Genomic DNA, 25089 nt, shown 5'->3' with positions numbered 1-25089 from the left:
TTTAGTGACAGCTGTGTCCCATAAACTGAGCTAAAAACTTCATCTTACAAAACACTTCAAGAAGACAGTTAAAATAAACATGGAAAAACAGAAGCCTTGAAAGTAGGCATTTTGCAGACCACATTTTGAAAAAAAAAAAAAGTTTCTATTAATACCTTGTTTGAACTGTTCTGACTTAATTCTTTCCATCATCTGTTACTACTTTGCACGTCACCAATCTTTAATCTTTAGTTTTCCTTACAAAAGCCAGGCTGCCTGCTCTCGGGGTTGACCAAGTAGCGAAATGCATGGACAGAGGATAAATTTACTGTTTCAGAGAGCTATCTTTAGAGACTCAAGCTTTCAGCATACTGAAGTTCAGCCAAGTCATTTCTGAAGCATTTTTAAAAAATCATTTCTATTGCCTCATTGAACAAAAGAAAACAGCTTGGTTTTTTCTCTTTTAATCTACTCCTTTAACTTTGTCCTAATACAAAGCTTCACTTGGAAATGGCTAATTTGCCAGTCTGTGGAGATGAACTATTGAACCACAAAACATCATCTCCTAGAAGGGAAGAACCAATGTTACTCTAAATGCATACTCTGTATTACTTTGTATACTGGCTGCTTAAAACAGACCAAGACAACAAAATTAACCACTATGTGAAACCTTGGAAAAACATCCCTGATGAGCTAAGAGTGCCTCTAAAGTCGAGTGAAAACAAATTTAATTAGCTCAGTTGTTTCATGATGCCCACAAGAACTTTGAAAATTTTTCAGATGAAAATGGAATATACTTATACAGAAATTAGATACTAAATTTAAAAGACAGGAAGGAAATGTTTCATACCAGATACAAAAAAGTAGATGACAAATTCTGAATACCTAAATCAACCCAGCCTGTCCCTCCTCAGTACTTCAGAAGGATGCCGTGACATTAATGAGATCTATACTGACCAAAGAAAAGGCAAAAATCAAATCAAGATCTAAGGTGCATGTTCCATGGACTTCATACATCAGACAAACTCAAAGCAGTAGCCCTTGTTTAAATAAGGCAGGATAAGGAAAAATATCTATTATCCCCACTAGCAATCCCTCTTGTTCTAATTGCATCATTTTCCTGTCTAGGAACAGAAACATTTATTTTTAAAAATATTGAATATATTTTAATATTTTTAATATATCCCACCTTAAGAACCACTAACCTCTATATGTCTCTGCCACCTGACAAGAATCATGCCCATTCCATAGGACACCACACTTGGCATAAACAGATCTTTGTCACAAATATATACGTAAGGTAATTTTACATATATGTCACATATATATAAAGTAATTTTTCTCTAGCTAAAAGATTCAGAATAAGAAGCATCCTTGAATATACATATAAGACAGAAAAAATACACAATGTTTGTTGGACACATTTTTGAAGTAAAATATTGAGCCTTGCATAACAGAAATTATAACAAAAGTGAATAACACTAAAACATAAAATGTTTCTCATTTTATTCAAGTAGAATTACTGCCAAAAGCAAGACATCAAATAAATCCATCCAAAGAAACCTGGTGATTTTTACAAATAACCTTCACACAATAATCAAGGCTCCCTTCTCAAAAAAATAAATGTAGATGAAAACATCTGGGGCTATTGGTAGGAGAGATCATTTTCCAGCTAAAATGCAGGTACATTACCAAAACAAAGGAGTGAACGGTACCAAGGGAAATCTAAAGAAAATCAGAGAAAGGCATCACAAAAAAATTTGTTGAGAAGCACGATGTAAGAGACTTTAAACCTTTAATTACTAAAACCTGAAAAAGGAAAGACATTAAAAGCTGCTTCAAGATACACCAATTTAATCAGGAGAGGACAGAAACTATTTTCCATTACCATTCTAATAGTGGAAAAATGCCCAAGGGAATCAAACCCAGAATGCAGAGGAAAGCAAATGTTTTCAAAGTGTTTGTGGCAATAAGCTGCAGAGAGCCAACAACCACACTGTTCTCTGCAGCCACCTCTGCTGAGCCCTCCCCTCCAGAGAGCAGGGAGCAGCCATGGAGAAATAGAGAATGGGAGATAAAAAGAACTGCCCAGACATACAGATAAAAGGAAAAAGTAGTCAGGAAAAAAAAATAAAGAATGGGATATGGACACCATGTGAAGCTGCTGGGAGGTGTCTGCACAGATGGGCAATTGGAGCCTGATGTTCCAGAGGCTTTTTGCTGCCCTGAAGGAGCACTTCCATCTGTGGTCTTCTGCTGTTAGAAATGACCACGAATACACCCAAAGACTTCAAAACAATGATGGCAAAAACACTGTGGGGGTGGTTTAGTTGGTCTGGGGCTTGTTTATTTGTTTAAAAATTTTCAAATAACCGGCCACAATAAGGACCTTGAGTGCTTTTTGCTCATTGCAGCAGCACGGTCACTTACCAGACTGTACAGCCTCTCCCTGAAGGTGAGTGCCTCCTGCAGCAGAGCCCAAACACGGCCCCTCTGGGAGGACAACTCCCCAGGAACACTTCTGCAAGGAACCCATGCTGAACACAAATACAGGTACCATCTCTAGCACCTCAAAGTCATAGCCCCAAGGCAAAGCTACCCAATTCTATCAACACCACTTAATTAATTTTTCAAGAAGATATGGGGGAAAATAACAAACCAAAGGCAAAACAGATTAGCAAGTTTTTGCCACAGACATGAGGAGCAGCTATAAAAAAGGCACTGTTTTGCACACAACCTTTTAAAAGTATTTATAGGAAACAATTGCTAGAAATGCACAACAGGCACACCTCTATCCAGGAAGGAGCTGGAAACTATAAAAAAACCAAAACTCCACACCCAAAACCCCAAAGTGCATTACTGGAGACTGAACAGCACTCCTCACTGGTGCCACGGCAGATGCAGAAGGTAGCTTGGCTCTGGCACACCCCTGCACACAGGCTCACAGGGACACAGGACACATTTGTGCCACTCACTTCTTCGCCATTAACAAGAAGAGCTTATTTTGAAAACCAAATGACAGAAGTAAAGATTTGAGAAGCCTGTTGAGTCCTCACACTTTGTTCGTTTCCTATGCATTTTATACAATATAAATACTTTTGTTAAAGGACAGAAAACAACAATTCACAGGATAACTTACACAAGTTCAGTAAGTTCAGGACCCCCTCAGGTCCACTTTTGGTAGTAATCCCTTGGTGTCAGTGCACTGACACTACCCAGACAACACTACACCCTAATTACTACTAATGCACAAAAGCCAATGGGACTATCTACCTATTTATAAAATATTTATTTATAGATGTCAGGAAAAAACACATTTATTTTTGGGAAAGCAGTACTTTGTGAGGTGATTTAGTCAGAGAAAACTAAACTAAACATAAAATTAAAACATAGCTAGATATAAACGAACAGCTTTGAATTTAACTGTCCAAAAATATGAGAAAAAAAATGAGGATCATTGATTGTTTCCACTGTAATTTATTATTTCCAAATATTACGAAGTTAATATCATTATCTTGCTATTAAGTCCATTTTCTTTAGAGTATTAGATTCCATACCCAAATATGGTATATATTTTTAATCCTCCAATTCTTGTTCTTTCTTTAAAATAATAATAAGTACCTGATGAGAAGAGTGAGTTCAAGTAAGCCTCAGGATGCACAGGCAGCCCATTATACAGTCTGTTTCACCCAGCATTAAACTCATTTTTGAACACAGAGGAGGAAAGGAGAATTAGTTACCTAAATAACTCTTCTGGAAGGGGAAAATAATTGGATTGCAAAACACAGAGTTAAGGTTTGTCTTAAACAAATATAATGTCTATATACTTACCTGCACTTCATGCTGAAGTACAGGAAGCCACAAAGTATCATTAAAGATATTTGTATATTCAAAGAAGAATGCTGAATGTTTTGAAGACTCCTCCTGGTCTACAAGATGGGATGCTGGCACACTGGTTGCCTTTGTTGACTTTTCTTCACAATCCAGCATTTAAAAAAAAAAAATCTTACTTAGACTGAAGACTTACTGAAGATTTTGTGTAACTCAGCTCAAATAGATTTATCTCCACATCAGGAGTACTTCGGTGACTCCATATATTTGGAGGCCTAATATAAATACAATGGCAATATTCACAGACTGAAACTTTGTCAGCAAACATCAAGGTCCAACACAAAGCTGCAGGTCTTCCACAGAGCAGGCAGGGCAAATAGTTTCTTGAGACATAAGATACAAAAGACGACACATTCATGGTGTGTACACCAGAAACTCAAACAGCTCATGCCTGAAGATGCAGGAAACATGAAGCTTCCTGGGGAAGTAAGTACAGATTTTAGTCCCAGGGCTAAAAAATAGCAATGAGCAAGTACTACATGTTTACTTGGTCTCACTTTGTAGTGGAGAAGCTCAATTCATTAATTTCAAAATCAATCTTTCATCTAGACATGCTTCTGCATTAAATCTAGCTCTAAGATGGTGACCAATGAAGACTATAATGTAATGTGTTACTAGATATAATTTTGTTACTAGACATAAAAGGAAGCATAGATTTAGCACTGGGGTAAATATTCCAGTCATGCAAGCATAGAAGCCCATAGTACATCCACTCAAATCTTTAAACTGCTTTGTTATGTCATGGTGTTTGTGCCATGGCTAGTGCTTTTCATCTGGGAAAAGGCTTGTGGTAACTGGCAGTAACTGAGGTGAAGACATCCCTACTGACATAATGTGTAATTCCACAACCATTTCAATCATGAAACTGCATTACAGAAATGGATAAATTACAATACTACAAGCAGGTGTGACAGTAGGAGAGGAACTGTAGGAAATATCTTCCCCATACAAGAAAGAGTGCATCTAATAGCTTATTTGATTTATTTTCTGCAAGTTTAATTATGTCAGAAAGTATTTTACAGTGCAAGTATTCCTACCAAATAAACTGTATAAGCTAAATTACACTTACTGAGAAAGTTAATTATTCAACAAGAGTTGGAGTGGCAGATTTACCAACCTTGCAAAGAAAAAATATCTTATATACCTACACTGCTATATATTTTACACACAAAAATAATCCGATCACAAAAAAATCAAGGATACAGTAAGTGCACTTCTGAGGACACTGCTTTGATGTGCATCTGTGTTATGGAAGCAAAGGATTCATCCCTGAACAAAAATAAATGATCCTAAATGTCACCCCAGTACAAATCACACAGACAGCAGCCCATAATGTCCCACTCCCAATCACCTTGTCTGCATTTCACTGCACCAGTCAGTCTAAAAGCAAAAAATACAATTAGTGTGGTGTCTTCTCAGACTTTGAAATCACATCTCACAGTCCTTCCAGTACAATTAAGAGCATACAAAGATGCAGCAATTTGCTGGAGTCCATTTTCTCCTACACTTTATGCAAAAAAAATCTTGAAGGCAACTCCTAACACTATTTAAATTAGAGAAGATGTATGTAGAGAAAAAGCAGGAGAAAGCATGTCAGGAGGGAATCTTTAAAGAAACATAATACTGGTTATGCTTCAAAATTACAACAAGCTCCCAAGGAAAAAGGAGCATGCCACTGCCTGAGAGATTTAAAAACCTGGAGAAGTTTGGAAAGAAAAACCCTACACCAAAACGCCCTTTATTAGCAGTTATTGTCAAAACACCAGTAATTAGGCTGTATATCATATAATCCAAAAACATGCAAAGTAGAAAATTAGCAGGTAATATTTTCTGCAGATGTCATTCTGATCTCTCATCATTTTAAACTTCAGCCCTTAAAGACTGTCAACCATTCCTTATGTCAAAAGCTCCCCATATAAACCATCACACTTTTTAAGAAAAAAAAAAAAAAAAAATTTCAGTCTCAGACCCTGAATTTTTCTTAAAATAAATCCACTGTTGATAAGGGAGGAGAAAGAAAAATAAAAAAGGGGAAAAAACCCCAGAAATCAACTATTGCTTAGTCAGATTAAGAGTCCTGCTTCCAACAACAAAGCTGAGAAGGAAAGCTAGTTTGAATTCCTGCAGTGAATCCCGTTAAAGCTAAAACTCGAAGTCCATACATTCTAAAGAAGATAAAGGTCCAGGCTTTCCTTAGCCAGCTATTAATGTGAGCAAGCTTCTGAAGTGAGAGTTATGCAACCATTAAAATAAAACAGTCAGGACCTCCCAGCAAGACCTAAGCAGTGCCATATGGTAAGTAACAGAGGACTTTTTTTGCATTATTACTTCCAAGAACACTTAGAAGCATTTGTTCAGATCTTAATGGAATTTATGATAGCTTTTGTCCTCCTAGGGCTTATTTTTATCTATCAGAAAGGCAACTGCTGAGAGAACATTATGTACTAGAGTCTTAATATTTTCAGAAGAGGAAACAAGCATTTTTCAAAATTTAAGTACTTCCTTAGTCTCAGGCATGCTGTCAACAAAGTAGGACAGAAATTTGCTGTGCTAGAGAAGTAGCAGTCCTCACTCTTCTCACCTGCAATGCAACAGCAGTGACACTAAGAAATCACAAGCAAGAATCCCAATTCAGGTGACATTTGCAAGGCAAGCAAGAGAAGCCACAATTACCAACCACCATTTGCAGTTAATGTACATCTTAAAAACATCAACATCACAGGCCCAAATTAGCATCATATTAAATAGATCACAGAATCACATAATAGTAAAGTATAATTTCTTTCTATACCATGATCATCCAAAATCAATACACAACCAAGGAAGACATTTAAAAAATATCAAAATTAAACAGAAAAATAAAAGCATGTTCAGAATACAGAAGCTTGCTTCAAATTTTAAGAAAAACATAGCTTTTTTAAAAATTCTTTTCTAAAAAAACAATTTAGCTGATACAGCAGATTCAACTTGCATACTGCATTGATCTACAGCTTAGCCCTATAAAAAACTGTATTTGCAGAAAACATAGCTGGGACAGACGTCACAGATGTTTTCCTCCTACACCTCAGTCACTTTATTAAAATGAAACCTTAGTGCAAAATTCAAGCCTAGTGTAATAAGCATAGCTAATTTTTTCTTTTAAGAAAACTAATTAATCCCAAAGGTCTATCAAGGCATAGTAGAAGCTTGTACAGGGTTAGGAAAAGCAAGAAGCTTTGAGCCTGCCTATGCTGCATACTCTTCATATACCAAAGTCCATTATGAAGAAAAAATGGAATGAAAGCCTAACAAGGAAAAAACCTCCCACTCAAGAAAATAGAAGTTACATTAACACTGCAAGTATTTTATAACTGTTCCTTTTTAAAAAAGCCATGTAATCTTAATATGGCTGCATTTAATTGTACAATAATTCCCACCTGATCAGTAAAGCAGATAAAAATATAACCTCCCTCCAAATTAAGGCAGAAACACCATTAAAATACCAAACTTCCCTGCAGGGCAATTTGCCAGAAAACAGATCCAAGGGTCTGCATTTCCTCCTAGCTGTGCGGATGCCCGAGCGCAGAGGGAGCGCCGCTGCCCGCGAGTCCCCTGCGGGACGGTGGCACTGGCAGCACCCCCGGGCACCTGCACACCCCAGTGCTGCTGGAAGGGGAGACCAGGACACAGCGTGGCTGGCTGCAGGCCTTGAGGGGTGGAACTGGCCTGGCTTGTCTTTGGCAGCTCGCCCTGCCAAGTCATCTGAAATGTTGGCGTTTATGGCTTGAAGGGAGCTGACGGCTCCCCGAGGGGCAGAGGCACAACTCCTCCCTTCCCCCTGCGCCCCAGGCAGGGCCCTGTGCTGAGGGCTCAGCAGGTGTGCAGTGCCTTCCACGACCTGGCACCTCCTGGGTGCCTTCCACGACCTGGCATCTCCTGGGTGCCCGCCCATGACCTGGCATCTCCTGGGTGCCTTCCACGACCTGGCACCTCCTGGGTGCCTTCCACGACCTGGCATCTCCTGGGTGCCCGCCCATGACCTGGCATCTCCTGGGTGCCTTCCACGACCTGGCACCTCCTGGGTGCCCGCCCATGACCTGGCACCTCCTGGGTGCCCGCCCATCACCTGGCATCTCCTGGGTGCCCGCCCATCACCTGGCATCTCCTGGGTGCCTGCCCATCACCTGGCATCTCCTGGGTGCCCGCCCATGACCTGGCACCTCCTGGGACACAAGAGCTCTGCCCATGGCAAAGAGGAGCCCAAAGCGCAGTGCCAGCCCTCCCAGGAGCCATGCCCACAGACTGCTCCCTCCAGCTGCCTGCTCACATCTGTGCCACATACACAACCTCCACAGCCCCTCCAAACCCATTCACAAGCCACTTTCTAGGAAATTGTCTTCAGCTCCATTTATTTTACAAACTGGAAAATAAGGGAGTGGTTTCTTGGTGTCACAGTTCTCACAGGTTCTGCTGGTTTGTGGCACACCTGGCACATGTAATGCACCAACACCATGGGCAGGTTGTCATGAGCTATAGTACAGACAAGCCCTACTATGGCTAAATTATGCCCCAGAAGCTGTATGATGGAAAACTTCCCATCTATTATCCTCAGAGCGGTAACAAACAGGACAGAAAAAGAGCAGAACACAGCCAGATCCTCTGGAAAAGTGGGGAAAAACAGTGGTTGAATAAAAGGGCTAGATGGAGAAGACTACTGATTTGGTTTCAAATTTATCATTGATTATTTAGTGGAATAAAAGACTATAAATAAAAATATAATTTACCACTCTGGCAATCATTAAGTTTATCAGTCAGAGGAGTATGTGAGAAAGGTCAGAGCCCAAAAACCACTAAAAGTAGTATTTTGATGAGCATTAAATTCTTAAGAAAAAAAATTTAGATTAAAATTGCACAGATACATTACTACATAGTAGATGCAATAGAATATATTATTAAAGCCATAATAAAATCTAATAGTTGGAAGCAGTGATAAATACATTTAGATAAAACTTACATTTACCTGCTAGGATCATTAATCTTCAACATTTTATTTATTGTGATGATTCTTCCAAGTGTTTGTATGGCTGGGTTTTGGTAGCAGGAGTGGCTACAGTGGTGGAGTCTGTGAGAAGCTGCTGAAGCCTCCTCCATATCCAATAGAGCAAACCCCAGTGGGCTCCAACATGGATGTGCTGCTGGACAAGGCCACAGGGCTGCAGAGATCCACCTGCAGCCCACAGAGGAGACCCATGCCCAGTGCAGGTGGATGCTTGAGAGGAGGCTCCTGCAGGGACCTGCAGAACCATGGAGAGCACAGCCCACACTGGAGCAGATTTCCTGGTGGGACTTGTGACCCCCACGGGGGACCCATGCTGGAGCAGCCTGTCCTTGAAGGACCATACCCAGTGGAAGAGTGACCCAGTGTGTGGAGAAGTGCTGCCCATGGACTCACGCTGGAAAAGTTCATGGAGAACTGTCTCCTCTGGCAGGAAGGCCAGGCTGGAGCAGGGGAAGGGCTCCTCTCCCTGAGAGCCTGAGAAACGTGTGATGAACTGACCATAGCCCCCATTCCCATGTCCCTGAGCCACCCGCAGAGACAGTAGAGCTGGGAAGGAGAGAGGGGAGGGGAGGGGGAAAGGTGTTCTTGAGGTCTGTACTTCTCATTGTCCTGCTATGATTTTGTTAATAGTAAATTCAATTAATATTTCTAGTTCCAGCCTGTTTTGCCCATGATGGTGGTGAGTGAGCTCTCTGTCCTTATCTCAACCAATGAACACTTTGTTGTATTTTCTCTCCCCAGTCCAGCTGCAGAGGAAAGTGACAGAGAGACTTTGGTGGGTGTCTGGCATCCAGCCAGGGTCAACTCACTACAGTCTTCAAGTTGAAGTAAACACTTTCATCAGTTTAAGTTGTCTATAAGAACAAAAAAAGAGAGAGAATACATGCTTGGATTTGCCCATTTGCCCAGTATGGAAATAAATAATTTTATCTGAGCAATATAAAATTCTCAGGACTGACGTGAACAGTTTTTCCACAAAATCATTCTCCACCCAAGAGTGTGAATTTAGAAGTACTTTCCTGTATTATAATTGTAACTGCAGATTATAGAAGTGTACCTGGGGACAACATAGATTTTTTTGACCACTAAACTGATGGGGAGACTTCCTACAGTTTCAAAACATTGGAACCTGCCACACAGCATAGGATGCCTGAAGGAAAAGTGCCTCAAAATACTTGAACCATTTGCATAGCATCAGTGATTTACTGATCCACCTCCATGGGAAACCCCTGGGAGGGAAGACTAAGCAGGGATGGCTTCAAAATTTCAGAAATACAACAGCAAGACAGGAATGAGACATTTTTAGTTTTCTTCTTCATTTGCCACTGACCTATTTCACTGTGCCACATGAGTTCAAAATCTTATTTCTTAAGGCAGAAATTTAGAAACTAACTTTTAAAATTCAAGTAATGGATATAAACAATCCTTTATATTGTAAATTCAAATTGATATTTTATTTCATTTGAAGAAATGAGACACATGCCTCACTGTCAATACAGGTGCACAGCCACTGACATCCATGACACAAGTAACAGCCTGTTTAACCATCCAATATTTATCTGAAAACTTTTGCAAACATATTAGTAGCATGGTTCTGTTTCAGTTAAAGGCCAAAAGAGTAAGCATGGGTGGTAAATTCTTCTTGGTAAATTTTTTTTCTTCTTGGTAAATGAATGTCAATCTAATCTCCATTGAACATAACACTCCTTAAGAGCCCTTGCCTGCTCAGACTTGTACAAATACCAAATAAATAAGCCATATAGGCTCAAAAAATCTTACATCTGAATTTAAAATAATGGAAAAAAAATTAAGTATGAACAAAGTCATGGCAAACAAATAAAATTGCAATGGAATTACCTTTAGCTAGAATATAATGAAACAACAGAGCAGCTGCAGGAATGCTCAATTTAGCTATCCCTTCAGTGTAACAACTCACCCTTTCTGACAGTATTAAGAGAAACAAGACACTGAATATTGACACTGAGGATAAAAACACCTTTCATTAACCTAGTCCACAACTGCACCATATTTATCGATGTTCTATGAATCAAGGCACTATACAAATTCAGGCTATCACAACAGAACACTTTATGAATATTTTCTAAGCCTGTTTTTATTTCAAAGTCTTTCTGTGGTGCCATCTTCCTCTATCCCAAGTCCTAAAAACATTAGGTTCAGAATAATATGTACAGAACAGACTAGACTGCAGAAGTTGTAGGGGAAAAAACATTCTCTAACAGTAACAAAACTGGCAGTATACTTTAACTTTACCTTTGCACATTTTCCAAACTGCAAACTCCCAGACTAACAAATCCCTTAAGATCTGAGCTCTACATCTTTGTGGGGGGGAGGAATTATACAACAGCTTTTAATAAAAATTAAAAAGGTAAGCTAATTAAGAGGTAAGTTATTTTTAAAAGTTTCCAAAACTTTTTTTTTTTTATTTCTAGAGGCAAGGAGAAAGGAAAGCTGGAGAACTGCAGACAGCATTTTGATTTCTTACACACTACCATGCACATTAGCAATAGTAAGGCACGAGGCTAGCACACTGCAGCTACTTACCCAAACCAAATCTCTCCTGCTGTTCTAACAGACAGATTTCTGAATGTACCAAAAATATTCTGAAGCCAACACTTAAAATAAACATTCACCACAAGCAAAAGGAATTGCTATATTGATGTGGCTCCTTTCATCCTGCTTTGAAACCATGCTGAGATCCAACGATAACAAGAAACAGAGAGGGCAGAGTTTGTCACTGCTCTCTGCTGCAATTTTCACATCTGTTTCACAGCTCTTGGAAAACCCATTTCCATTAATCTATGAGAAAGGACAGGAGATAAAATTCCCAGGCTGCAGAGGGCATTAGGAGACTTTCCTAGCTGACTGTACACTAAGAAAGAACTGTAACAGCCAAATTACGTTACTGTGAATAGACGGAAGATGCTGTAATTCCATTCCTCCTTTTGTCTTAATGGAGTTATTTACGTTGCAATCTTGAGGGCAGACCTCTTACCAAAGACGTTGCCAGCCACCTGCCTGACACACAAAAAGAGCAGACTAAGAACAGAAGGTGACATCCTGGTCCTGTTCAGCGAATCTGGTCTGTGCTTCCCTGACTTAGCCTGCAAATTATCCATTTTTAACAGTTTACACATATTGCTTCTGCTGCACACTAAGATTTAAGCAAATTCTACCAAACACCCCAAAGATTAGTTATCAAATCTAGGTAAAGTAGGGGAAATGACTAAAAGCCTCATCACAAAGAGTTTTAAATTGCTTAAAAGCTTACCTTTTGTCATATTTATGCCTTTTAAAAATAACAACAAAAATGTGCTTGCCATTCAATATTATTAAAATATAAACATTACAAGTTGTTTCAAAGTTGAACACTTCCCTAAGATTAGTATCCTAAATCAAAGAGGGATAGAATACTGGTCATATACAATTTTCACAAAAATTATACACACTCAGCACACACATTAAGAATTGGGCTCCTTTAATTTAAGCTATTAATTTCAAGCACCTGGCCACGAAGCATGAAACCCTGTTTTTATTAAGAAATACCCAACTGGCTTCCCTCATACACAAGCAAAAGAAATACTAAAAGCAAATACAGGATCTGACAAGAACAGAAGTTACAGTTAAGAAGAAATTAAACCAGGAGGAAGAGATGGAAAACTGTTGGAAAAACTAAATCAAACCATTCATCATATATATGTAACATGTTTTCTACACTCTTGTATGATACAAACACTTTGTACTTCCCATATTTGCCACAGAGCAATAAAAGATGTCACTAAGAAGCATCCACCTCCCTGATGTAACCTTGAATTACTAACCCCAAATACTAAGTTTACCAAAGTAAATGTTAGAAAAGTAGTACCTTCAAGCTTCAAGAACATTTTGTGATATTAAAGTATGTTAGTACTCAGTTTGCAACCCTAAATACAGAAATACAGTAATTTGAAAAATTATTGGAACTAGCTCTTCTGAATTAACCAGATAATCAAAAAACACAATGTTATTGAGTCATATGGTGCGAGCTGTATGGGTTGAAAGATATTTGGGAGTTTCAAGTCCAAAGTAAAATGCACATGGTCTCAGTGCAAGTCAAAAGCCCAAGTCCACACATGACCAAAACTCATTTAATCTGGACCAGGTGACTTCCCTGTAGGACATATGAGAAGAAACTGTGTTTCTCTCAACATTGGCAGCAGGAAAATCAAGGCATTGGCAACTTCACAGCCCAGTTAAAAGCTGGAGAAGTCTCCATTTGTGCTAGTTTAAGGAACAGAGAACAACCAACCCACTGCCTGCACAATGTTCGTGATGTAACATCATAATTAACACCATTTCAGTTAAACTGCATATGGGAAAGCAGCAGGAATTAAGAGTAAATACCAAAACTCCTGTCAAATGGAAAATTATTTTCAACCAGCTATGAAAACTTGTCATTATCTCTGTGACTATTTACAGGGCTGTTACTCTCTCTTAGCAGTCCTTCATTCCATCTCAGACAGATGATAAACAACAAGACTCCAAATTTGTTCCATTTTCCCACTCCAGATGGGGCAGGAAACATTGATGTTTGCATGGATTTATTTTTACTTTTCAGACAGGATTTAAACACAACCCTACAAAATACTTCCCATTTGAGGGGAACGGGAAAGGTTATGGGGAATCACACCCCTCTTAATTTGCAATCTCCTTTTTACACAGTAAAATCCTCATTTCCATAAGTATGAAGGAAACCAAGATAAATAGTTCTGTTTACCACACACTTTGTGGTTTAACCACAAAAAATAAAATGTAGTTGGCTCATGGGAGAATGTCTGCATGCAGTGGAGCCACGCTTGAACCAAAACTATACCTAAGACCGGTTCAGCAATGACCAAGAAGAAACAGAAGTCTCTGCTTAATGTATTAGACAGTACATTCAGCATTCTACTTCTGATCTTGTCTGACAAAGGTTTCCACCAGTTGGCATCCACTGAAATATGTACGTATGTTGAATTATGTTATATACGGCCCTTGAGCTACAGGCATACCTCATTGCTTATCAGTAAAATACACCCTTAGAGTTGATGTAAGGTTAAGTCCTTCACTTCCACTTTCTAGTACAAATGTATGTCTCCTTTGTTTTCAACTTTACCATACTAGAAAATGGTAAATCTTTGTTCATTCATTTCTATTCCTGTTTTGTCAAGTCACCCTGGCAAAGAAGGAAAAAGTTCTTGATCCACCATCAACAGCAAGTTCAACCAGACAATTTAATGATAAGAGATAAAAAATGCAAGCAATATTGTATTTTTGTCTTTTTCCTCTAACATCACACTACTGCTGAAATTGTATACAGAAAACAGAGGAGAGAACAAACTCAAAAAAACTTGCAATGAAAAGATAGCCAGAGCCAAATCAATAACTGGTTGATTTCCCCAAAAGAAAAACAAACTTCTACAGATGGAAGAGCAAACACTGGGAAGGGTGACCATTTGCAGGCAAAAATGGTCAGACATCTAAACAAATCTGCTGAAGCAAGGGAGCTCTCCAAACACTCCTTCAGTAAATATCTTCTCTCTTACAACACACTTTCCCCTATGAACACTCAATTAATTGACAACCTTCCATATGTCTGTAACATGCCACTGGCCACCCATATATCCTTATGATGTTACCAAATGTTAGCCCATAATAGAAGCCTACAAGGCTTGCATCAGCAGTGAGCACATCCCTAATGAAAAGGAGAAGAATATTGGCTTGCTCAGGCCATGGGTCCACATTGGATCAGCCAGGCACAGACATGAAGGTTTTCTTTCCCATCACAAAGTGCTCAGCCATGGCACTTTGTGATGGGAAGCATGACCAGCAAGTACTGTCCCTTTAGCACTGAAATAAATAATATTAATTACAAACCTTGATAGCAAAAATGAAGCTAAAAAGCACTAAACTTGAAAGAGGAGCTATTTGAAGACAGGGAGAGAAGGAGGAAGCCTATTCAAAGCCACCTGGTAAAATGCTAAACTAATTTACACAAAGATAGGCATTTCTGCAAAGAGAAAGTTAAAATTATTCTTCCCCAGTCATAAAAACACATAGAAAACATAAATTCAACAAAAAGTATGAATTTGGATCCCTTTCCTCCCATCCTATGGAAAACAGCAAATTGCTCATTCGTAGAAATTACAATAACCGTGTCAAATTAAAAAAAAAATAAGCTATGCAGAATCCTCCACCAGATGACTCTTGAAGTCCAATTACAGAGCACTCCTGTTTTTAGAAGACAGAATGGGGGAAAAAGACTTTATTATTATTATTATTAATACTTAATATGTCAGCCCTCTCAGCATGTGACATACTGTAATATATCAATGGTCAATCAAACCATTAAAAAGTTTATTGATGTTGAAACTGAAACACTAATGGGGATCTGTTCCTGAAATATCTCAGAACTAAGCAAGTACGTATGAAACAAGCTAACCCTACAAATTAGATTGGAAATTACAGGAACCACAAACTCAGCTGGATGCTTATGTTTAACAATGTTGTTCTGGGTAAAAAAATTGCAGGTGTTATATAGCTTTGGGAAAGGCCTCTGAAAATATTTCTAACACATGGAAGACAAAAATATATGAAAAAATGCAAACCAAATCTCCTCTTTAGGAAAGGCATATGCTGCTGCTAATTCAGGGGGCCAGGTACTATTAAGGTTTTGGAATCCTTTAGTTTTCACGACTCCCACAACAGGAAAAAAAACAAAAAACACAAACAAAAAAGGTTTAAGAGACTCAAACCCAATATAATGTTTTAAGTGTTTAATACATTGTTTATTATATCTGCTGCATATTTAATGGTTAATATCTACTTTTGCCTCTAGACAGGACAGTGCAATTCCTTGCTATCTCAAAGCTGTATGTCTGTTCAAACAATTTATTCACCCTCTGGCTGTCCAGACTGTTCTTATACAAAATTAAATACAGCCTCTATAAAATACAGCCTCTAGTAGTTATCAATTCACCTTTCTGAAGAGGTTAGGATTTGTTCTTGCTTTACAGGAACTTGAGAACCTACACAATTCTCTTATGATAAAGACTCAGACATGGGAAGCCCTACAGTAGGATCTTCATAGTAGCTCCATTTCAAACTCATTCCCAGCTGATACCCAGAGGGAAGAAGCAATAACTTAATTCATAGTGGTAAAACCCAGCCTAATTGCCCTTCTCCTGCACCAGTGACACAGCGACTTCACAGACAAAACATAAAGGAGCTTTCAACTGCAAAGTAAGGAAAGACTATCGAATTTCTCTCTTAAAGCATGCCAGAATCCCTATGTAATTAGGCCAAGATCTCAAAGCCAGCCCTGATAATTAATATTTCTAGGGACCAAAAGACCCTTAAATTAAATTTCCAAGAAGCAGGACTAACACAGAGGATGCAAATTTTCTGCATTTCTACTTTGAGGTAGGGAATTCTTCATGGAGAAGCAGATTTCAAGCTCACTGTCTCTGGAAACAAATATACAAGCATAAACAAATATACAAGCATTCCCCAATATAAAATCAAAGCACGCTGTACATTTTATGTCCCACAGTACCACTGCTTGATAAACAGCACAGTCATTTCCCAATTTGCCAAATGTTAAAAAATTTGAAATCTTTCTCACATTTCTGAAGGCTGGTATTCACATGGCAGCTTGGCACCAACTGCACAAGAAATGTTTTAATATTATAGTTCTGTATTGGTTACCTGTTGGTTAACTGTTTCCTAGAAATAAACCAACTGACACAGTCTTTTCGGAATGCAAACAAAATATGATCATACCAGAAATTTTGCCTACTATAGGCACATTATGGCAGACAGAGATAAAACCCATGGGGCTCCAGCCTGCCACAGCCCCAGATGATATCAGTGTTCAACTTCAGAGCACACATGAGTGGCTTTGAAAGGAGACACTGTGATCTGAGCTGGCAGATTAGAAAGGAAAATTCAAGCCCTTAAAAGGGATTGTATGGTTAAGATAAATGAGCACAGGTGTCACAGGTTTAGCTGGAATTAGCATTAGAATTTGGGACTTTCGAGAATTTAGAATGTTTAAAATCTGTAAATAAATTAATCCAGTGAAGGAAAAAAAATCTGTAAAAAAATAACTTAATTACTTGGCAGTTATGTTTCTCCACTGAAGAAGCAAAGATTAGAACGAGACAGAACACACACAGACACTCCCTTCCAAGGGATCCATGTGCCCACAGGGACCAGGGTTAACCCTGAAGCTCTCAGCATACTGCAATTCTGTTCTGACTTCAGTTTAGCTAGAAAAGGAACAACCTCTGCATTACAGCATCCAGCAACAGGCTAAAGCAACCTTAAAAAAAGAAGCTCCACTTCTTTGTGATAAAAAAGCAGTTTCCAGCAATTTTGTTAATCAATACAAAACTAATATTTTAAACATTTAAATGCTAAGGCATACAGATGTAATTTGGTGGTCCCCTAGAAATAACACATCTCAAATTTCCTGGGGAAAAAAAGCCATTCAATCATAAGCTTGAAGCCTACTGAATCATTTGCTTTCTTCAAAGGGGACAAGAAAATAACCCAGACAAATCTTTCACACACTTAAATGCTGTAACAGGTTTTAAAGATTAGTTTCCTGTATCTTGATTTCAGAGTGTTGTCCCAGCAAGTTACTTAAACAGAATAATAAGCAAAGCAGATCCTCTCTGACTTTTGTACACAATCCAGACTGTCCTTGTTCTTGCACTCCTTCCAGGGAGATTTTGGGAATATAATTAAATTATTTATAGAAGTTTTAGTTTCAGATAACTAATCACATCACCATTCTTTACCATCATTTATGGTAAAGAAAACCAGCAGATGCATAATTTGCGTGATTAGGCATCAATTCCTAAATCAAATAAAATATCTATTTCTTAGTTTGCATCAGTTTAAGAAACATTAAACATTAATTAAACATTAGTGGTCTCACTTCCTAGTACATTTACATTTCAAGGTGATGTATCTATTTTCTAAATATTCATCCATGTGAACTTCCTATATCAACAATTTAATAAGCAATGGTTAATACAGAAACAGAGAGGGAGGGACAGAGACATTGTATCTGCTTAGAATCCCTACAACCCTATTTTTGGCCTCTTGCTGTATTTACATGTATCCTTTAGTTCTCAACATCCCACAGTGTATAAATGACCAAAACACCCAAACCATTCTCCATTATTTTAAGAATATACACATATCTACACATGCAGGAATATGTAGGGATTGTCATTGCTACTAGAAGGATTATGTAATTTTTTAAAAAAGGTAAGAATGAGCACAGCATCATGTAGTGAAATTATGCAAAAGAGCATTTTTCTCACAACAATAGAGAAAAGACAAACTAAAAATACATAATTTACTTCCAGTGTTTTCCATGTCAAGTGATCCTTTATAGTCCTCTTGATTAATAGGATTTCAATTGCAACAAGAAGCTTCTGAAAATATATTAATTTCAAAACCAGACTATTTTAACAGAATATTAACCAGAATATTCAGAACAAGGTAGAAATAAGAACAGTCATCCAGAAAGCTGACAATTCTTTAGTAGTCTATAAGGCTTTCTACACAGCAGTCAGAATGAGGTAAGGCAGTCCAGCTGAAATAGAAAACAAGCAGTGTTCATGAGTAACAGAACTTTTTATTTTAAGCATGAAAATCTATGATGATACATGAATAATATTTCAAGGGCAATACAATTAAAACTGGAATTACATACTAATAATCAAAGAGATAATGTAATCTCATCAAAATGACAGAAGAGCAGCCTCACAGAGAAGCTAGCTTTGTTAGCAGATACAGCTGAAAGGATCAACACAAACCAGAATTAACAATATTAACACCTGTTTGCAATTAAATTCTTTAACTAGAGCAACATTCTTCCCCTCCCTAATGACAAAGTTAAAATAGAAAAAAGAACTGAAAGTCTTGAACAAAGCAAAGACTTTAATTTTGTTAAATCTAAAAGCTTTCTGCTGCCTTTCCATCTGCCTCATTGGAATTTCAATGCCCATCACTGAACAATTTCTAGTTAAAGAAACAATAATAGGACTACTGCCAATAGTGGACTCTGACTGCTCATCCATCAATTAAATATAGCCACTTCCAGGCAGAAACACAACATGTGCTGCTGTACCTTGTCCCCAACACAGCTGTCACTGCTGCACACATCTAATGAAAGCAAGATAGAGAACACACCCCAGAGAACAGCCCTGGGCAGGGACACGGCTAAAATGCCCATTTTCCATATAATACCCCATCTCACACTGTACACCTGCACTGGAGGTACTGATCAGTGGGTTCTCTCTCATCTTTAGATACAAGAAAGGGCAAAAAGCCAAACAGTTGGTTATTAATCTTTAAAAACACTTACACTTAGGAAACAAACACAAGTGAGCATCTGAGACATCAGTGAAGTCACAGGCAGTGACTACAGATAACAGCAAGCAATAACAGAGAGCTCACAGAATAATACCACCTTCTGTCTATTTACTTTTATACCCAGACTTTTCAGGCACCAGACAATAAAGAGACTTTCTTGTAATTTCAGTAATGCCTGGAAACAGCTTTTAAATGGTGACAGAACAGATTAAAAATGGGCAAGATGTCAAACCTCAGAAAATGAACTGGGTATGGGGCAGTTTGAAAATACTGATACCTACATTTTACAAGTTTTATCTGATGGGTTCCTCATTAGGTTTCAAATCAAGATATGCAAACAGACATGTACAAAATTTAAATCTTTTCTATTTAACTGAACCAAAATTGCCAAGGTAAAAGTATTTTCATATTCAGTGTTCTGGATAGGCTTTAGATAAAATCCATAAAAATTAAGGTGCAGAATGTCACCTGTTGACTATCACAAAGTGTATATTATGAACATTAATCTTCTGTGAAATACAATCTTTCAGTTTTTCCTATTCATTGAAAATGAAGGGGAACTGAAACAGTAACACCACAAATGCATGAGCACTTGACTGTGGTTTCAAATTGCAATATTGCTTCCTCCTTGAATATCTGTCTTGTGAAAAAGTGCAGTATGGAATTCAGGGGCGGGGGAGGGGAGGGGGAGGGATAGATTTTTTTTTCCTCTTAATCTATTGTTTAAGGTATCATCAGACTTGATATATGCAACTCAGTGGGTAGTCCTCAACTTTAGTTTACTTACCTTTCAAGTATGTAATTCTTTCAATTACTAAAGACCCCTATATAACCAAGTGCAGTATATTCCGGAAGAAAATGCTTCCTTTTATCCAGTAGCAATGTATTTCCCAACATAAATCCAGTTTTCTTTTCAGTGTGTGCTAACATTGCTCCCCAATACACAGAGCAGCAAAACTCTGTTAACAGAAGTTTCATGTTTCCAGTTTCTTTTCCCCTTCACACACTGCTTAGGCAAGGAAAATCCAGACAGTGAAGCACCAGCTGATGACTCCACTGCATTCCTACCACAGTGTAATTATAGGACATGCAATACTCAAATCATTCCCAGCATTCTATGCAAAAAAGTTGAGACCTAAAGAAAACATAAGTCTGTGTACAGCTCCTTCAGAAATCAGGAGGCCAAGGATAAAATACACTAATTACTGAGTTTTAGAAAGCCTATCCTAGTTCCATAGCTGACTGAGAAATATGCCCCCTTGCTCCTCCCGTTAACTCCAAATCAAACATTGGCCCTTCTGGCCATGCAACTGTGCAGCACAAGCATTAAAATCATATTTCACACTGAAAATTCAACTTAATTTGAACGTCCTTAGAAAGCATATTGTTTTTTAAAGTATAAAAGTAAGTAAACAAAAAATAATTGGTATGTTTTAACATTCTAGTCAACTCTGAAAACTTGTCACTGTGTGTTCATAGACCATCAATGTAGCCTAGGTCTTACAAAATTAAAGTGTCAAATACATAAGGATATCTGCTGCTCACACACCAGCACAGTTCTGTAGGACTCCAGCACATGCCCTTCTGCCTGGGAAATGCAGGCACTCCAAAATAATCCCATAGACAAACTTACTTTCCTGTACCAGAAGCAATCCAAATCTAATACACAGGTTCATAAACGAGAAACTAATTTTTTTAAGGCTAGTACTATTTTCCCTTTGAAAAACAAAGTCACATCTAAAGACAGTTGTAATTCTTGCCTCTGCCTTAAATGTTTACAGGTATTCTCCAGTTCTGTAAAGCTCTTCTAATACAACACAGTGCAGACATGCTGCACTTCCTCTGAGCAGCTGCTGCTGTCAGAGACATTGTCTTGGCCAACTGGGATTTCTCAAATTCTCTGCTGTATGTGAATACAACACTTGAAAGACAAGTACGTAAGGCACTTTTTGGAAGGAAATAAAATTTAATGAAGGCTTATTCTACATTTGTTTTTTAATTTAATCGAGTAATCAATAAGTTTGGCTTTCTAAAAGTCAGTCTCATTTAGTGAGTATCTTAGCATAATATACACATAGCAAATACTCATCAATAAATGACAGAGGCATGTATGGACCCCTAGTCTGAAGACAGGGAGGGAGAGAGGAGACCAGTTGGTCAGCTACCTGTTAATACCCTTTCACTGAGAAAATATTTGAGATAGTAAAAAATCTGTCCTTTGCTAAAACCCAGGTGGTTGAAAAGGTAGAAAGGATTTTTTTCCACAGCTCAAGCTTGTAGCTATTATCAAAACAGCTGTAAATTAAACTCCAAGCAGAGATGAACTGAACTTCACTCTAAAAGAAAAGAGCAAGACAAATGTATAATTTAATGCCAACTTAGTCTTCAAAGGAAGACCAAAGTTGCTGATCTTGTCTTGGCTACATCCCAGCCAAGTGAGCCCACCACGTGCTGTTCACCTTGCAGGTCCCATAAGACGCCTCTCAGTGTGTGTCCTTCACATCCTGACAGTCAGCACAGAAGAAGGAATATTCAGCCAGGACTGGTGAGAATGAAGAACTCCTATATGAGCCAGGAACTAAGGACCAAACCCCAAAAGGATTCCTTGGTTCTGACTGCAAACAAGAAGGTCATTTTTCATCTTTTTCCCCCTCCTTTTTCTTTTTTTTTTTTTTTTTTTTTTTTTTTGAGAACAAACAATAGAACTCAAGAAGATCTATTGAACAGTGTACAGAGACATAAAGGAATTAGCAAATTAAGTCTGGCTGTTATCAGCTCTATTTGATTTACACATTCCTGCCAGGAATCTATCTCCCTAGAGTTTCTACATTCACACAGAACCCTGAATTTTCTTTAACAAAATGTTTTAGTTATGAGGGGTTTTATATAAATGCACATAAATATATGCATACATACGTACATGTACACAAAAAAAAACCCAAAACAAAACCAAACCCCAAATAGCACCACAACTAAAACAAAATCTATTCCAAATCTTACTTTATTTTTTTACTTTATTTTCAAGGAAGCAATTTTATTACAACAACTAGATTAACTTTTTCTTTGGTCTAAACTGGCAGCAAATCTCTCAATTTCTCTTCTTCCAGGCCTCTGAAAAATTCCACACCTTGCAGGAATTGCCAAACCTCAGCTCTAACTCCAAGAGCTGCCTTGAGACATCACCTTGGAAAATAAAGAGAAAAATTTTCCTAAATGTGGTTCTACTAAATTCCCTGAGAAGAGTATTGGAAGAAGCAAATTAGGAATGCTGCAACTTCTACTACAGTCTACAGTTCTAGGGAATATAGCAATTATTTCCCCACCCACTGTAAGTCTTCTTGCATGTTTTAAGGGCTTTACATTCTCTCACAAATATTACTTGTTGACATGGAGATTTCTTTGCTTGAAAGATGCCAAATGATATTTTTAATTTTAGCTTGCAGCATCAAGATATTGTCTTTAAAAATATTTAGTATCAGGGAAATAAAATAATTTCCATTAAAGGGAAGAGGACACATATTAACTTAAAAATAAATTCTGTTATTATACTAATAAGCACAAGCATAAACATATAAACTGTTGTTTATCACAACAACAACCTTCATTTGCAAGTAATTTCTGATTCTCCATTGTTTACTAGGTCAATGTAACACCATGGAGATGACAATGATCCCTTTTAATCAAAGGAATGAAGCTAATGGAAATAATTAATGCTAACTACCAATATACTAACTATTTATTTAAAACACAAAGGCATGTATTTGGACATAGCTGCTATATATTACCAAGGAAACTCTTTTTCCTTCCATCCATTTTAAATTCCATTAAACTCATCCCAAATTTAGTTATGGCACCAAAAAATTCTATCATGACTGAGTCCTGGATAAGCTTGCTGAAGAAAGCTTACTTGTGGCAGAACAATAAACCCTGCCAAAAAGGGATAAACAGAAGGCAAAAAAAAAAGGATGCAAGAAAAAAATTTAGAGCATGAAAAAAGACCACCAGACACAAAAAGCAAGACAGACAGGTAATGCCACTTAGCAGTGGCATAAAACTGGTTTTTCAAAACAAGACTTGTGTATCTCTCTAAGCAATAAGTAAATATTGTCAAAGCTTACTTGAAAGATGCCACAGAGATTTTTTCAGAGATCAATCATGTTGCTGGGTAAAATTAATATTTTCCAGGTTACAATTACCAACTCTCTAGAAAACATCAATAATAAAGTTTAATCCGTGCATACTTGCATGCAATATGCATATTATTTTCTATCAGATACAAAGAAAAAGAGAACTGCAGCAGGCAATAGGAAGCTAATAGGACTATTTAGAAATCAGATGTTATATCCTCTTTCAACGACTGCCTTGCTGAATACTAAGAGTCTTGCAAGAGCAAGTTCCATGTTCTGAATTACTTCAACAAGACTTATTCTCACATGGGCCTGGGTTAGAAAATTTACCATAGGAATTAACTCTTTGATAACAACAAGCTTAGATGCTTTGGTATCATTGCAAATGTGTTTTACAGCCAGCAATGCACTTGAGTATACAGTTTACATGCACTGCTGAACTGAAGCTTCACACTTAATTATATACTACTGCACCCCTGCCAAAGCATTTTCATAGTGAATTATCCCACCCCCCATTTGATAGTTACCCGTAACAGCTTATTTCTGGTATATCTGCATCAAAGCTATTTTACCTCAATGAAAACCAGGATTAAAACCTCCCTGTTTCTGAAGCAGTGACTCTTGAAGGGGGAAGAACGTGCTCTGACTCCATGTTGCAGAAGGCTGAACAAATAGCTTTTATTAAGCTAAATTATATTACATTAATACTGTACTATACTAGAACTATATCATACTAGAAAGGTGCTAAAGAAAAACCCATGACTGTCTCCAGACAGTCATGACACAGCTTTGACCCAACTGGCCAATCAATCCAAACAACCATCACCAGTGTCCAATTAACAAATCACTCTTCAGTAAACAATCTCCATAACACATTCCACATGTGCCAAACAACAGGCACAGTGAATAGAGATAAGAATTGTTTTCTTCTTTCTCTGACCTTTCTCACTGCATCTCACAACTTCCCAGGAAAAATCCTGGGAGAAAGAATCATGTCTCTCTCTGCTAAGAGAATGTGAATACCACACCCTGTAAGAACTGAAAATGGCTCAAGCAAGTCAGCACATTCTCATGAATTCTATTTGCAGTAAAATATAATTTTTATTGCATAAATAAGACAAATTATATAGCTAAAGCCACATTTGACAGTGTCCTGACCTAGCAAGACATTCCCCCCAGCTTTGATTAGCACAGCATCACCAGTGTGAAGGTGGAGATGATGGCATGGCCAGCAAGGGGAGCAGAGCAAGCACTCATGACCATCTCAGCAGCCTTCTGCAAAACACTTTTGAGAAGTAGCCAACAGGGATAGAGAGCTCTTCTGACCTACAAACAAAAACCTTTAGATGGCCAAGAGCCCAGACTAACAAAACCAAGAGAAGGAAGAGTACCAGACATGGTTCCAGCACTACCTGGCAGGACAGGACTGGGCTGGACTCCAGGAACCCAGTGACAGCACAACTGCCCTTCCTGCCCTGGCAGCCCCTCAGGGTGCCACCTGGTCTGCCAGGTAACCCTGGCTACAAGAGGACAGCCACCAATCCCACTGGGCAATGCTGAGCTCGAGCACATTCCCACTCCTTCAATGGAAAGAAAACCTTTTCAGAAAAAGACGCGGTCTCACAA

At 38.1% G+C, this 25089-nt stretch overlaps 1 protein-coding gene across 1 annotated transcript in view; it reads right to left on the bottom strand.

The window, feature by feature from the left end:
- CCNY (cyclin Y) overlaps nucleotides 1–25089 on the bottom strand; it is a 118565-nt gene that overhangs the window by 81857 nt on the left and 11619 nt on the right. The window lies entirely within an intron of this gene.

The sequence above is a fragment of the Lonchura striata genome, chromosome 1 (genome assembly GCF_046129695.1).
Source record: "Lonchura striata isolate bLonStr1 chromosome 1, bLonStr1.mat, whole genome shotgun sequence".
Taxonomy (NCBI): Eukaryota; Metazoa; Chordata; class Aves; order Passeriformes; family Estrildidae; genus Lonchura; species Lonchura striata.
Note: the sequence above shows the minus strand (reverse complement) of the source record. Positions and strands in the feature narration are given on the sequence as shown.